The 12,333-nt window shown below is 42.6% G+C and overlaps 1 protein-coding gene across 1 annotated transcript in view; it reads right to left on the bottom strand.

Moving 5' to 3' along the window:
* The window catches only part of ENTPD1 (ectonucleoside triphosphate diphosphohydrolase 1), a 54,214-nt gene extending 42,682 nt beyond the window's left edge, over positions 1-11,532 (bottom strand). The window contains exon 1 of the mRNA XM_075423521.1: positions 11,465-11,532. The gene's annotated coding sequence lies outside the window, so the exon portion shown is untranslated. The remainder of the gene's footprint in view (positions 1-11,464) is intronic.
* Between the last annotated feature and the right edge of the window lie 801 nt (positions 11,533-12,333).

The following is a 12,333-nucleotide window of genomic DNA, read 5'->3' as shown; positions in this document are numbered from 1 at the left end:
ACAAGACCCTATTTGTACAGTGCTCGTCTTTCCCAAGCATGCTCTCTACACTTGGAATAAGGAATTAACAACCTGGTCAGATCCTGCTGGTGATACTTCCAGCAGGTATTCCATTCCATGGCAGTAATTGCATTCACAAAGCAAAGAGCTTATCAAAGAGCTTGTCCCGTCGTCACTGGCAGCCCCGGCTGGCACGACTGGAGCAGGACCAGCGCAGCCCTGCTCGGGAAGGGATGCGGAGCGATAGGCAGGGCATCAGCTGCTGCCTCCGGCTCAGCCCTCACCAACGCTGGGCAGCCCGAGCCCCACTGCGCCCAGCCAGGCCCTGCAAGGGATGAGTAACTGCTGACAGTCAAAACAGTCATTTGCGAGCAGATATCAATTTAAAAATTCTGCAGAACTGTTCTGACATGTGCCACAGTCTTACTGTCATACTTTTAGGATAGCAGTTCTGTTACCTGGATCAGAGGCTTTCATCTGGTCTTCATGTGACCTAGATCTTATAGAATTAAGCAGTTAAATATTAACATACAACATGCAAAAAAAATTTCATGTTTGTAGCCTTCTGTGAAGGCACCTGAACTGAGAGGCACATCAGTTCCATACATTTTATGGTTTTCACTTTACTACTTAGAAGATTTTGAAGCAAGAAAATAGTCTAAACTTAATTCAGGTAATAATTCTGGTTTCAAACCTGTTAGGAAATGTCAAGTTTCCAACTTTAACTCAGATTTCAAATTTTTTCTTTAACGTTTACATGGAGCTTCTTTCTCTAAATTCACAGCTGGTCTTTAAAGACCCATGGGTCATTGAGCAAAGTTTTTGGACCAACACTAGAAGCTGCAAAAGAAAACAACTGCCTCTAGAAGTTACTGATTTCACTTCTACTGTTCACTCTCACATGGAGCAGGCTCCCTCTGAACTCAGATATGTCTGCTGGAACAACATCATATCGAAGAAAATCTCACATCCTAAAAATATATCCTGTAGGTATAATCTTAATTATGCCCAGGTTAAAAAGATTCCGTAACCTTGGAGATTGAAAACAGTGCAGAAATGATTATTTTTACCATCAAGGAACTTCTCCAAGCAACAATACCACACAGTGTAAAAATATACCAGGTCAGTACACTTTGAAGATTTAAGATGTTTCATCCTCTTATGGGCTAAACCACAGTGCTATTACGCTATATTACCCTGGAACTTTTTTTTTCCCCCCAGATTTATACTCTCTATGACCAAAGTTACACAGACATGTAAAGATGTACAGGACCTTTAAGTGTACCATCTTTACAAACTGAGCTTGGCCCAGTGAAAATGGAGTTTTCTACTTGTTTTCAAGACAACCATCCACTGTTTTAAATTTAATTTTCAATATTGAGAGCAGAAGTTCCAAGTGACAGCCTGAACTTGAACTGATGACAACAGTAATTTCTCCATAGTCCCATGTTTGTTGGTATGCTCCTTATAATTTAAAATCCTCAGGATGTAGTCATAGGCAGAAATAGTCTCAGCAAGAGTGCTACTGCATAAGAAATTCACATTTTCTGGTCCTGTTAAATCATGTTTGTGTACTGACAGCCCCCCCATGTCGTTTCTTCTCTTATGAGTATGCCAAACTGGTCTGCTGGAGCAAACACACTAGTGTGCCAGCCCTCTCCATCTCCTCACTGGGAGACGAGTGCAAGTGTGTGACTGTAGGAGGAAATAATTGAAAGTACTATGTGAGTAGTTATCAGCTAATAACAGTTCGTATATATTAATAGTGGCTTCACTTCTGCTAAATAAAGGAGAAATTCTTCTAATACTGGTGGATGAAAAGCTTGACATGAGCCACCAATGTGCGCTTGCAGCCCAGAGGGCCAACCGTGTCCTGGGCTGCATCAAGAGAAGCGTGGCCAGCAGGGCGAGGGAGGGGGCTCTGCCCCGCTGCTCCGCTCTGGTGAGGCCCCACCTGGAGTACTGCGTCCAGCTCTAGAGCCCCCAGCACAAGAAGGACATGGACCTGTTGAAGCGGGTCCAGAGGAGGGCCATGAAGATGATCCAGGGGCTGGAGCACCTCTCCTGTGAGGAAAGGCTGAGAGAGTTGGGGCTGTTCAGGCTGGAGAAGAGAGGGCTGCGGGGAGACCTTAGAGCAGCCTTTCAGTACCTGAAGGGGCCTACAGGAAAGATGGGGAAAATATTTTCAGCAGGGCTTGTTGCAACAGGACAAGGAGCACTGGATTTAAACTAAGAAAGGGTAGATTTAGACTAGATATAAGGAAGAAATTTTTTACCATGAGGGTGGTGAAACACTGGAACAGGTTGCCCGGAGAGGTAGTGGAGGCCCCATCCTGGAAACATTCAAGGCCAGGTTGGATGGGGCTCTGGAGCAAACTGGTCTGGCTGAAGATGTACCTGCTCGCTGCAGGGGGGTTGGGCTGTATGACCTCTAAAGGTCCCTTCCCAACCCAAAGCATTCCATGATATTGGTGGAGACGTCCCTGACTTGATGCCCTGCTGGGGAAATACACTGCATAATAATACTTCCCTACCTTTTGTTATCTATGAAAAGAAACTCATGAACACAAAAGTTTCCTGTCTCAGAGCAAATGAAATACTGAGTTTAAACACTTAGTGACAAGACTATATGAAAACAAATACACCAAAGATTCATTTGTAAGATTTACCAGAAGTACATACAGGGATATCAGTCATTAACATCTAACATGTCCTGAAATGCTCTGATTTCTTATGGGCTCGTTTCCCATGTAACATCAACTCCTACGTGCTGAACCCATGGTGAGATTTCCCAGCTGCAAAGCACAGGTTGCACTCTCCTCCACCGAAAGCTGTGTAAGCAGGCTGAGAAAAACTGAGCAACCCTGGAAAGGGCAGAGGCCGGCTCCTCCCTGGAGCTGTGCCACTATGCACTGCCACGGTAACTGGCACATGCTTCACCATTGTAAGAAAACAAACTTTAAGACAGCTTGGCTTTAAACACAGGCAAAATTAAATACTTAACATTGGAACAATAGGGTTCTTTGTGGCAGGGAAAAATGTTTTTTCCTCTGAGTACTGGCAGATTAGCTCCAGTCTATTCTGCTTCTCTTTTGCTCCGAGTACTTTTCATTATTATTATTTTTTATACTCTCCTTCAAAGAACAGTCTGGAATTCAGGGAAAAGCATTACCTACCACTGTGACACAGACCTGCCTAGCAGTATGAAATAGGAAAAAGCATTTTCCCAAACCAGCCTCTCACTTCAACTTACAGAACTCCTGGAACAACTGTCAGGGACTACATTAGCATGTACAAACACTGCCAACCTCAAGCTGTTAGTCTTTTCTTACATAGTTCCTATTGCCATCCTTCAGCTCCTGCCTCAGCATTAATTTTTGTTTCATTTTTTAATGTTTCACTTTCCTTTGCTCCCTTCCCCATCTATTGGTTGCTCTTTCCCTTTTAACTAGTCCCTTCTCTCACTTCCTAGTAGTCCTTTTCTCTTAAAAAATATTGCCTCTCTTCATATTTTTACATCAGGCTTTTTCATCTGAGTTTTTAATCTGTTTCTTTTTTCTGGAGAGGATTTAGGGCATCTCACATTTGTTAAAACTGGTGTGCTTTTACATCTAAGAAATTCTGAATGGAATGCTGCTAAACCAAGTTTAAAGCACGAAGACTTGTTTTTCTTTAGAAAAAAAAGTAATAACTTGTTTTAAGTTGTTTCCAGATGTAGTCTACAAGACTAAGTTAAATATGACAGCATTTACAGTATACCAGCGTATTGCACAGTTTATGCATTAGTCTATCATCATTGCTCTAAATGACTGCTAATAACTGGCAAGCATTTTGCATGTATTTAGTATACTTATCTTTTGAAACATAAAAGTGGTAGGAGAAATAAACAGCTATGACAAGCTGAAGACCTACTGCATAATGCACTGAATTATGAAAAGTGTTGCTTGGCTGCATTTCTTATATAGCACAATTTATAATAAAAAAATCATTTAAAAGCTACTTTGATGAAATTATTTTATTGGTCATCTACAGAAAGCTAGCATTTAGCGTCTTCAGTTTTTAGAGTTTTTGCTAGTGCTCTAATAGCTGCACTCATTTAAGCTACAGAATATTGTTCTAGTAGTTATTAGTATGGTATGCTAGTAATTAATTCTTTATTTGAAGGAGACCATTTCAGCTGTTGATTTTTTTTCCCCCCATTTTTTTCCTCATGCTTTTTTCACCTCAAGGTGTGAATCCAAAAGTTCTGCAAACTGACCCTGTTTCCAGATGTCTCTCTGGGGAACAGAAATGGCAAAATGCAGGAATGAAGTACTTGTACTAAAATTATTTATTTAAACCCACATCTGTACAAGTGTCCCAGTGAATGAGAATTCGGCTGGAATTCTTCCAGGTAATTTTCATCACCTCTTTCTAGTGGAAGTTGGATATTTATGATCCATCCCTTAAGTTTGATTTAACAAAGACAGCTTGACCCTAGCATTAATTTATAGGAGACAAGGACAGGTCCCCTCGCCAGTAACGAGTATTACCTCTCCAGACTCCTCCAGTTCTGCTCACAATCCCTTTTTTACCTTCTTGCTTTCATTTCAGTATCCCTTTCCAGGTAGTCTTCTGTACCTTTAGCATCCTCGTGAATCCATCAGCCAAGCAACTCTTCAATAAACCATCTTCCCTAAGTCCTTCCCTCATTTACCCTTTCAGTAAGGAAGTCTATAAACCTACCTTACCTTCTAAGGAACTGTTAACATAACTGCCAAGAGAAAAAAGCAAAGACAAGACAAGCAACAAAAGAAATCCTGCAACACAAAACCCTAATGCCGACCAGCCAAACACCATCCCTCAGGCACTTCTTGCTGACTCCTGATCTCACTCCCTCAACCGCAATTCAAAAAATCCAAGTCCAAGAGCAATTCAGGACTTTGGCCAAAATCCCGCCTAAGAGTAAAATAACACCAGTCATTCAGGCTGGAGTTGGAAACTTGAAACAAATGGCAGCCAAGCCACCTCCTTGACTGCCACGGCGTAGGACACCGACCGCATTAAGTGTTCTGCTGCATGGCACCAGGGACTAAGCAGCTGAACCCAGATTACTGGTGAAACAAAGATTTAAAAGCTGAGATTCATTAGGAAATAGTTTATGTAAAACAAAAAATCCTGCTCTAATGTTCAAGATCCTTAAGCAAAAAAAAAAAAGACCAAAACACCAGGATGAAACTGTTCTTTGACTGCCTGTTTCTTTAGTCTCCTAATTCAGGATGTCTATCGCCTTTCTTACTTCCTCTGCAGAAAAGATACATACAACAAAAAACATTGCTCAGATAGTGCAGTGGAATGCTGCAATTTCTTGCAACATGACCACATGCCTTTTTCAGGCCTATAGTCTTGTACAGACTGAGGAGGTGGGATGGTATTTGAGAAGCACCTCCAAAGCATAATGGTTTCCAGGATTGCCTGCACCTGCCTCAGTGGTTCACAGCTGTTTAAAGCCTCATCATCTCCACAAATCCATGGGCTCTGATGGAATGCACCCATGAGTGCTGAGGGAGCTGACAGATGACATTGTTGAGCCACTCTCCATCATCTTTGAAAGGTCCTGGAAGACAGGAGAGGTGCCCGAGGACTGGAGAAAAGCCAGTATCACTCCAATCTTCAAAAAGGGCAAGAAGGAGGACCCAGGGAACTACAGGCCAGTCAGCCTTACCGCCACCCTGGGAAAGATGATGGAGCAACTCATTCTAGAGGTCATCATCAAACAAGTGGAGGAAAAGAAGGTTATCAGGAGTAGTCAACATGGATTCACCAAGGGGAAATCATGCTTGACCAATCTGATAGCTTTCTACAATGGCATGACTGGCTGGGTAGATGACGGGAGAGTAGTGGATGTTGTCTACCTCGACTTCAGCAAGGCTTTCGACACTGTCTCCCATAACATCCTCCTAGGGAAGCTCAGGAAGTGTGGGCTGGATGAGTGGTCAGTGAGGTGGATTGAGAACTGGCTGAATGGCAGAACTCAGAGGGTTGTCATCAGCAGCGCTGAGTCTAGTTGCAGGCCTGTGACTCGTGGTATCCCCCAGGGGTCAGTACTGGGCCCAGCCTTGTTTAACTTCTTCATCAATGACCTGGATGAAGAGTGTACTTTCAGCAAGTTTACTCATGAGACAAAACTGGGAGGAGTGGCTGATACACTGGCAGGCTGTGCTGCCATTCAGCAAGACCAAGACAGGCTGAAGAGTTGGGCAGAGAGGAACCTGATGAAGTTCAACAAAGGCAAGTGCAGGGTCCTGCACCTGGGGAGGAACAACCCCATGCACCAATGCAGAATCGGGGCTGACCTGCTGGAGAGCAGCTCTGTGGAGAGGGACCTGGGAGTGCTGGTGGATGACAGGTTAACCATGAGCCAGCAGTGTTCCCTCATTGCCAAGAAGGCCAATGGGATCCTGAGATGCATTAAGAAGAGTATGGCCAGCAGGTCGAGGGAGGTTCTCCTTCCCCTCTACTCTGCCCTAGTGAGGCCCCATCTGGAGTACTGTGTCCAGTTCTGGGCTCCCCAGTTCAAGAAAGATGAGGAGCTACTGGAGAGACTCCAGTGGAGGGCTATGAGGATGATGAGGGGACCGGAACATCTCCCCTACGAGGAAAGGCTGAGGGACCTGGGCTTGTTCAGCCTGAAGAAGAGAAGGCTGAGAGGGGACCTTATAAATATCTTAAGGGTGGGTGTCAGGAGGATGGGGCCAGACTCTTTTCAGTGGTTCCCAGTGACAGGACAAGGGGCAATGGGCACAAACTGAAGCATAGGAAGTTCCGTCTGAACATGAGGAAGAACTTCTTCACTCTGAGGGTGACGGAGCACTGGAGCGGGTTGCCCAGAGGGGTTGTGGAGTCTCCTTCTCTGGAGATACTCAAGACCTGCCTGGACAAGGTCCTGTGCAGCCTGCTCTACATCACCTTGCTTTGACAGAGGGGTTGTACTAGATGACCCACAGAGGTCCTTTCCAACCCCTAACATTGTGTGATTCTGTGAAAATATTCTTTGTTTTTATCAGAGTGCCATTTCTGCAATTTCTTGAAAAGAAACACGTGTCCCTTCAGAATTTAAACCACTTCTCAGGGAAACTCAGAGACAAGGCCTTGTCCAAGGCTGTTCAAGTTTCTGCACGTGCAACTATACAATATGCCCATATGGGCTATGGGGATAAGGGAATGCAAGCACTGTACAGCTCATCCACTCTAAGCACTATATTGGTCATCAACAAATGACTCTAGTCAGACCTCATCTTTGTTCAACAAGCATCCGTGGGTTAAGAGACAGTTGCAGTTGACTGGTTTTATGCAACGTGGTTGTAGTCCCAGACTTGGCATAGCTTAAAGCATCCCAGGAGCAGTTTGGTCCATGTCCTTGAGCAGCTCCACACCGCAAAAACCTCCTGGGCTGAGGGCTGCCCTGCAGGCTGCCCACAGCTGGCCAAGGGAGCAGTGCAAATGGTCAGAAACGCGTGGGAGAGATTGATCCAGACATTTTGTCTGTCTTAGTTTGTGCCATTGCATGCTTCCAAAGGAATTGTCCTGTATAAATATTCTCTACATATTTTGATGTGTAAATACTATCTGATATACTCTTGTTGTAAGTCGTACAGCAAAGCAGCAAGAGTTTCATCCATGCTGGTCACCACAGTAAGCATCAGCACAGCAGCACCAGGGATGACACAACGCTCTTGCCCCTTTACGTGCATTTTTGCAGTTAGAGTTGGCCCTGTGGGAGCTAGGGAAACACTCTGGGTCTGCCTGTGCTTCAGTCTAGTTCACTCCAATAACCTGCACTGAAGTTCATCGCTTAAAGCTGATGTAGGTTAAAACTGGCCAGCTGGAGGGGTGATATTTGGCTTTGTGTTTTCTGAATGCAGAAATTAAACAGTATAACAGGGAACAAAATCACAGACTTGCTTGAGCATCTCTGATTTACTTGTTGAAAGCAAACTGCACGGATTACATTAAGTTTACTTCACCCCGTAAAATCTTTTTGTTTGCAATAGAATTTCCCACTATTGTCACCACACTTCAGAGCTGCATTTGATATTTCCTAAAAGGCTTATTGTTTTTATGTCACAGACTGGGAATTACTTATTTACTGTATTATCCTCAAGTACCTAAAAACCAGAATTACTCCTTAAGCTTAAAAGCCTTACTCTGATTTGAAATCAAGCTAAGTGGCAGATGCTCCCCGCTCCCCCTGTGCTTTCCACAGCAAATGGAAAGTAAGAACACATAGCTGCAGATGCAAAGAAATTGGAAATATTTCAAGAATTTTACAGCAAATATGATCCATTTTCTATAATGAGATGATGGTAAAAGTAAACAAAAGAGCTGTTGCAGGTGAAACTGCTTCCTGACCTATCCAAACTTCAAAAGCTGGGGTAAGATGGTTAGGAGCAACCTTTCCAAAGAAAGCATTTCTAAATAGAGTGAAACCCGGTATTTTGAGATATTTAAAACACATGATGGTAGTTGAATGCTAACTTACCACTCAGTATGCTGCAAGATTTGTATAGCTCATATATTCAAAACTTCTTTGATGTGCACTATGCCATAGTAACTCTCCATGAGAAAAGTAGTAAAACTGAATTATGTGCATTTACATCATACTGCAGAAACAGGAACATAAGCGCTCCTAGTTCTCATTTTTCTTTTTCATTCTAGAGACTAGAATATGAATATTGCAAATTGAATACAACAACATATCTCACTTAAAGTATGAGTCTCCAGAGATGTATATATGAGACTGTCAATACTGTGGCAATGATTTAGAGTGTCAAGGTGACACTGGGCATGTCACTAAAAAAATAATAACTATTCCACAAACTAATTTTTTAGCCATAATATTTTGACTTAAAAATATTAAGCTGTTTCACCAATATGTTAGTTTAAATAATGCAACGTTTCTAGTAAGTAATTTTATTATCTTGTTCCTGATGTAATAGCAACCCTCCAACCTCCAGTGGAGTACTCTCCCAGTATGGTGACACTGGGCACAACTCTGCCAGTACCATGATGGGAAGGCTTTGAGATCTTCAGTCTCTTACCTGCATGTAGTGTACTAATAATCCCATGGCTTAAACACAGCTTGGCCAACATAAACAGCATTGGCACTTGCAACGCTTTCTACATTTGTACACTACATAAGCAAATATCACTGAAGACCTGGGTTAAAGCTAACAATATAAACAAATCTTAATTATGTGCAAGTTTTTTTTTTTTTTTTTTTTTTAATTTATTTATTTATTTTTTTTAACCTTAACATTAGGTTGCTGGAAAGCAGCTCTGCGGAGTGGGACCTGGGAGTGCTGGTGGACCATGAGCCAGCAGTCCAGCAGTGTGCCCTTGTTGCCAAAAAGGCCACTGGTATCCTGGAGTGCATTAAGAAGAGTGTGGCCAGCAGGTAGGTCGAGGGAGATTCTCCTCCCCCTTCACTCTGCCCTAGTGAGGCCCCATCTGGAGTACTACATCCAGTTCTGGGCTCCCCAGTTCAAGAAAGATGGGGAACTACTGGAGAAAGTCCAGCGGAGGGCTACGAGGATGGTGAGTGGACTGGAGCATCTCTCCTACGAGAAAAGGCTAAGGGAGCTGGCCTCGTTTAGCCTGAAGAAGAGAAGACAGAAAGGATCTTATAAACACTTATAAATATCTTAAAGGTCGGTGTCAAGAGGATGGAGCCAGACTCTCGTCAATGGCGCCCAGTGACAGGACAAGGGGCAACAGGCACAAAGTGAAGCATAAGAAGTTCCAGCTGAACATGAAGGACTTCTTTACTCTGAGGGTGATGGAGCACTGGAACAGGTTGTCCAGAGGGGTGATGGATTCTCCTTCTCTGGAGATACTCAAAACCTGCCTGGACAAGGTCCTGTGCAGCCTGCTCTACGTGAGCCTGCTTTGACAGGGGTTTGGACCAGATGATCCCCAGAGGTCCCCTCCAACCCCTACCATTCTGTGATTCTCTGATTATTCCTAGTCTGTTCCCTCCGTCCTGTGAATGTTTTTACTACACAGCTTCCAGGGTTTTTTATTCTGGTATGCTCTGTTTACCTTCACTCACAGTGGTAATGTGCTACTTGGGGATTTGAATTCAACTCATATTTAGAAAAATCTTTATCACAGTAACAAATCTAGACCAGTTTGGCAAAAATCTTAAAAAAAAAAAATCTGTGTAACTTAAAGCAAACATCTATTTAAGGTTTAACAGTAGTTGTTTAGAATTCTATTAATGTTTAATTGACAATATTTAAGCAAATAAATAGCTCCCCTGACTTTCAGTAGTAAGTTTCCTTTTAGGAGTTAAATTTCTTGGTGTATTTCCAAGCTACAATTCTATTACTTTGAATTTTCACTTGCATTAAATAACTAAGAAAGTGGCCTATACAGGGCCCTGAATACTCAGCATGTCATATTTTGCCTACTCAAGTTTATTACACTAATTTCCCAATTTCTAATATTAATAATTGTCTCACGTTCTCTTCAAAATAAACAAGTGCAAATGCACCGCTTCATTCAATGAGAACTCACAAGCACATATTAGAAAAGAACCCAATTTTATTACATCATAGAGCTTCTATCATGGAAAGAAATTACTCACTAATAAAATGAGTTTTGTGGCGGAGCTTCTTCAATTAGTAGTTCAATTTCAAGTGACAGCCACTGAAATCTAAATGATAGGATCAGTTTTCCCCATGGCTTAGGCAGTCTTTTCACTAATACAGGCAGAAAGTTTAATTTCAATTTTTTTCGTACTAAGTCAATAAAGTTTTAACAACATTAACCGCTTGTACTGCGTAACTAAGCCAGAGTTTCCTACAGTGTTTACAAAGACAAAAATCCCACTCTGAACTACCCAAACGCCCACCAGCATTCAGGCAAGCAGAATTATTCGCATAATACTGAGAGCTGATTAGATAAGGGGTATGTAAACACAGCTACAAGGAAATACAGTTACATAAAGCTCCTGACTGAAACAAGCCATTGCACCTCTAAGTAACATTGGCTATAAACTGAACTGAGCAGTCAATACTGTAGAGAAAGATTCAAGTTTTACATTGCTCCATGCATTTTTCAACAGCAGTCCATAGTTATTAAACAACTTTCTGGCAGTAGCTCATCATCTGCCCTGCTCCTGCAGGTGTATCAACCATTTTAAAGAAAGGTGTGGCAATGCTTATATAAACCATATACATTGCAGGAGCTGGTTACATGTGCCAGCATGCTGACCTCGGACTCTTTGTGGCTACCAAGTCAGCAAACCTCTTATGTTACCTTAGGAAAGGTATTTTCTTTAAAAACTAAAACAGCTGGTCTTCTCCTGGGGTTGAAATTGCCATCCCTGGTACTAACCCCCCCACACCCCTTGCTTGGCTGATCTTTCTCATGAGTTAACTTTTTAAAAAGTTATGTACAGATACTGCTGTGTGCACCTCACCTGAATCAGGTCTCGTTAAATTAGCCTGCAACCAGCGAGAGCCCAGGTCCTCGGCCGGCAGACTGCGGGAGGAAGGCACGCCCGCCCTGGGGAGTCAGAAGCGCTGCTGAGGCAGAGGAGGGTTGGAGGACGGTACCACACTGCCACCCTCAGCAGGAACAGCACAGCATCACCCGCACGAATAGCTTCCTCTCAAAAAAGAAAGGATCGAATGAGCCTGATTTTGCTTTAAGTAATCAACCTGTCTCCCATCCACTGTGTGTGTCACTACCACAAGCAGCACTGCACTTTTAGGCAATAAAAAGATGAAGTACATGCAGCAGTAAAATTCACTGTGCTCTGCTTCGGCTCCTCTTGAGTACAGGAAAACAACAGGTACTGATGAACTGATCAGCAACTACAATGCTAAGTGTTCTGTCTTAATTACTAACCAACAGGCTTAATATATCTTTTTCATAGATACACAGTGACTGAAGATAAGTCAGAACTGCCCGATACGTCTTTTCGCCGTTATATAAACACAGAAACACATACATCCAGGAAAACCAATATTGTCTAGTATATATTTGATTTTAAAATATTACACTAGATGTTTTGCTGACATAATGTACACTTTAGAAATCATTATCCTCTGTACTTTAAATACTATATATAATCCTACTTTTAAGATAACTATTGAATCAGCCCAGCAGAGCACGAGAGCACATTTTAATTAAAAAGCATTAATCTTTGAATCACCTGTGATTTCTCATTTGCCTACATACGTGCCAACATCTATGAAGTACAAAACCTGCAATTTCAGAAGCGTTAAGTAATAGCTCTCACTTATTTCAGGCCCAGATCCCTTTTCCTCTCTGTAGTCTATATAG

Source organism: Opisthocomus hoazin, chromosome 6 (genome assembly GCF_030867145.1).
Source record: "Opisthocomus hoazin isolate bOpiHoa1 chromosome 6, bOpiHoa1.hap1, whole genome shotgun sequence".
In the NCBI taxonomy this organism is placed as follows: Eukaryota; Metazoa; Chordata; class Aves; order Opisthocomiformes; family Opisthocomidae; genus Opisthocomus; species Opisthocomus hoazin.
The sequence above is the reverse complement of the archived record's forward strand: the minus strand, read 5'-3'. Positions and strand labels throughout refer to the sequence as shown.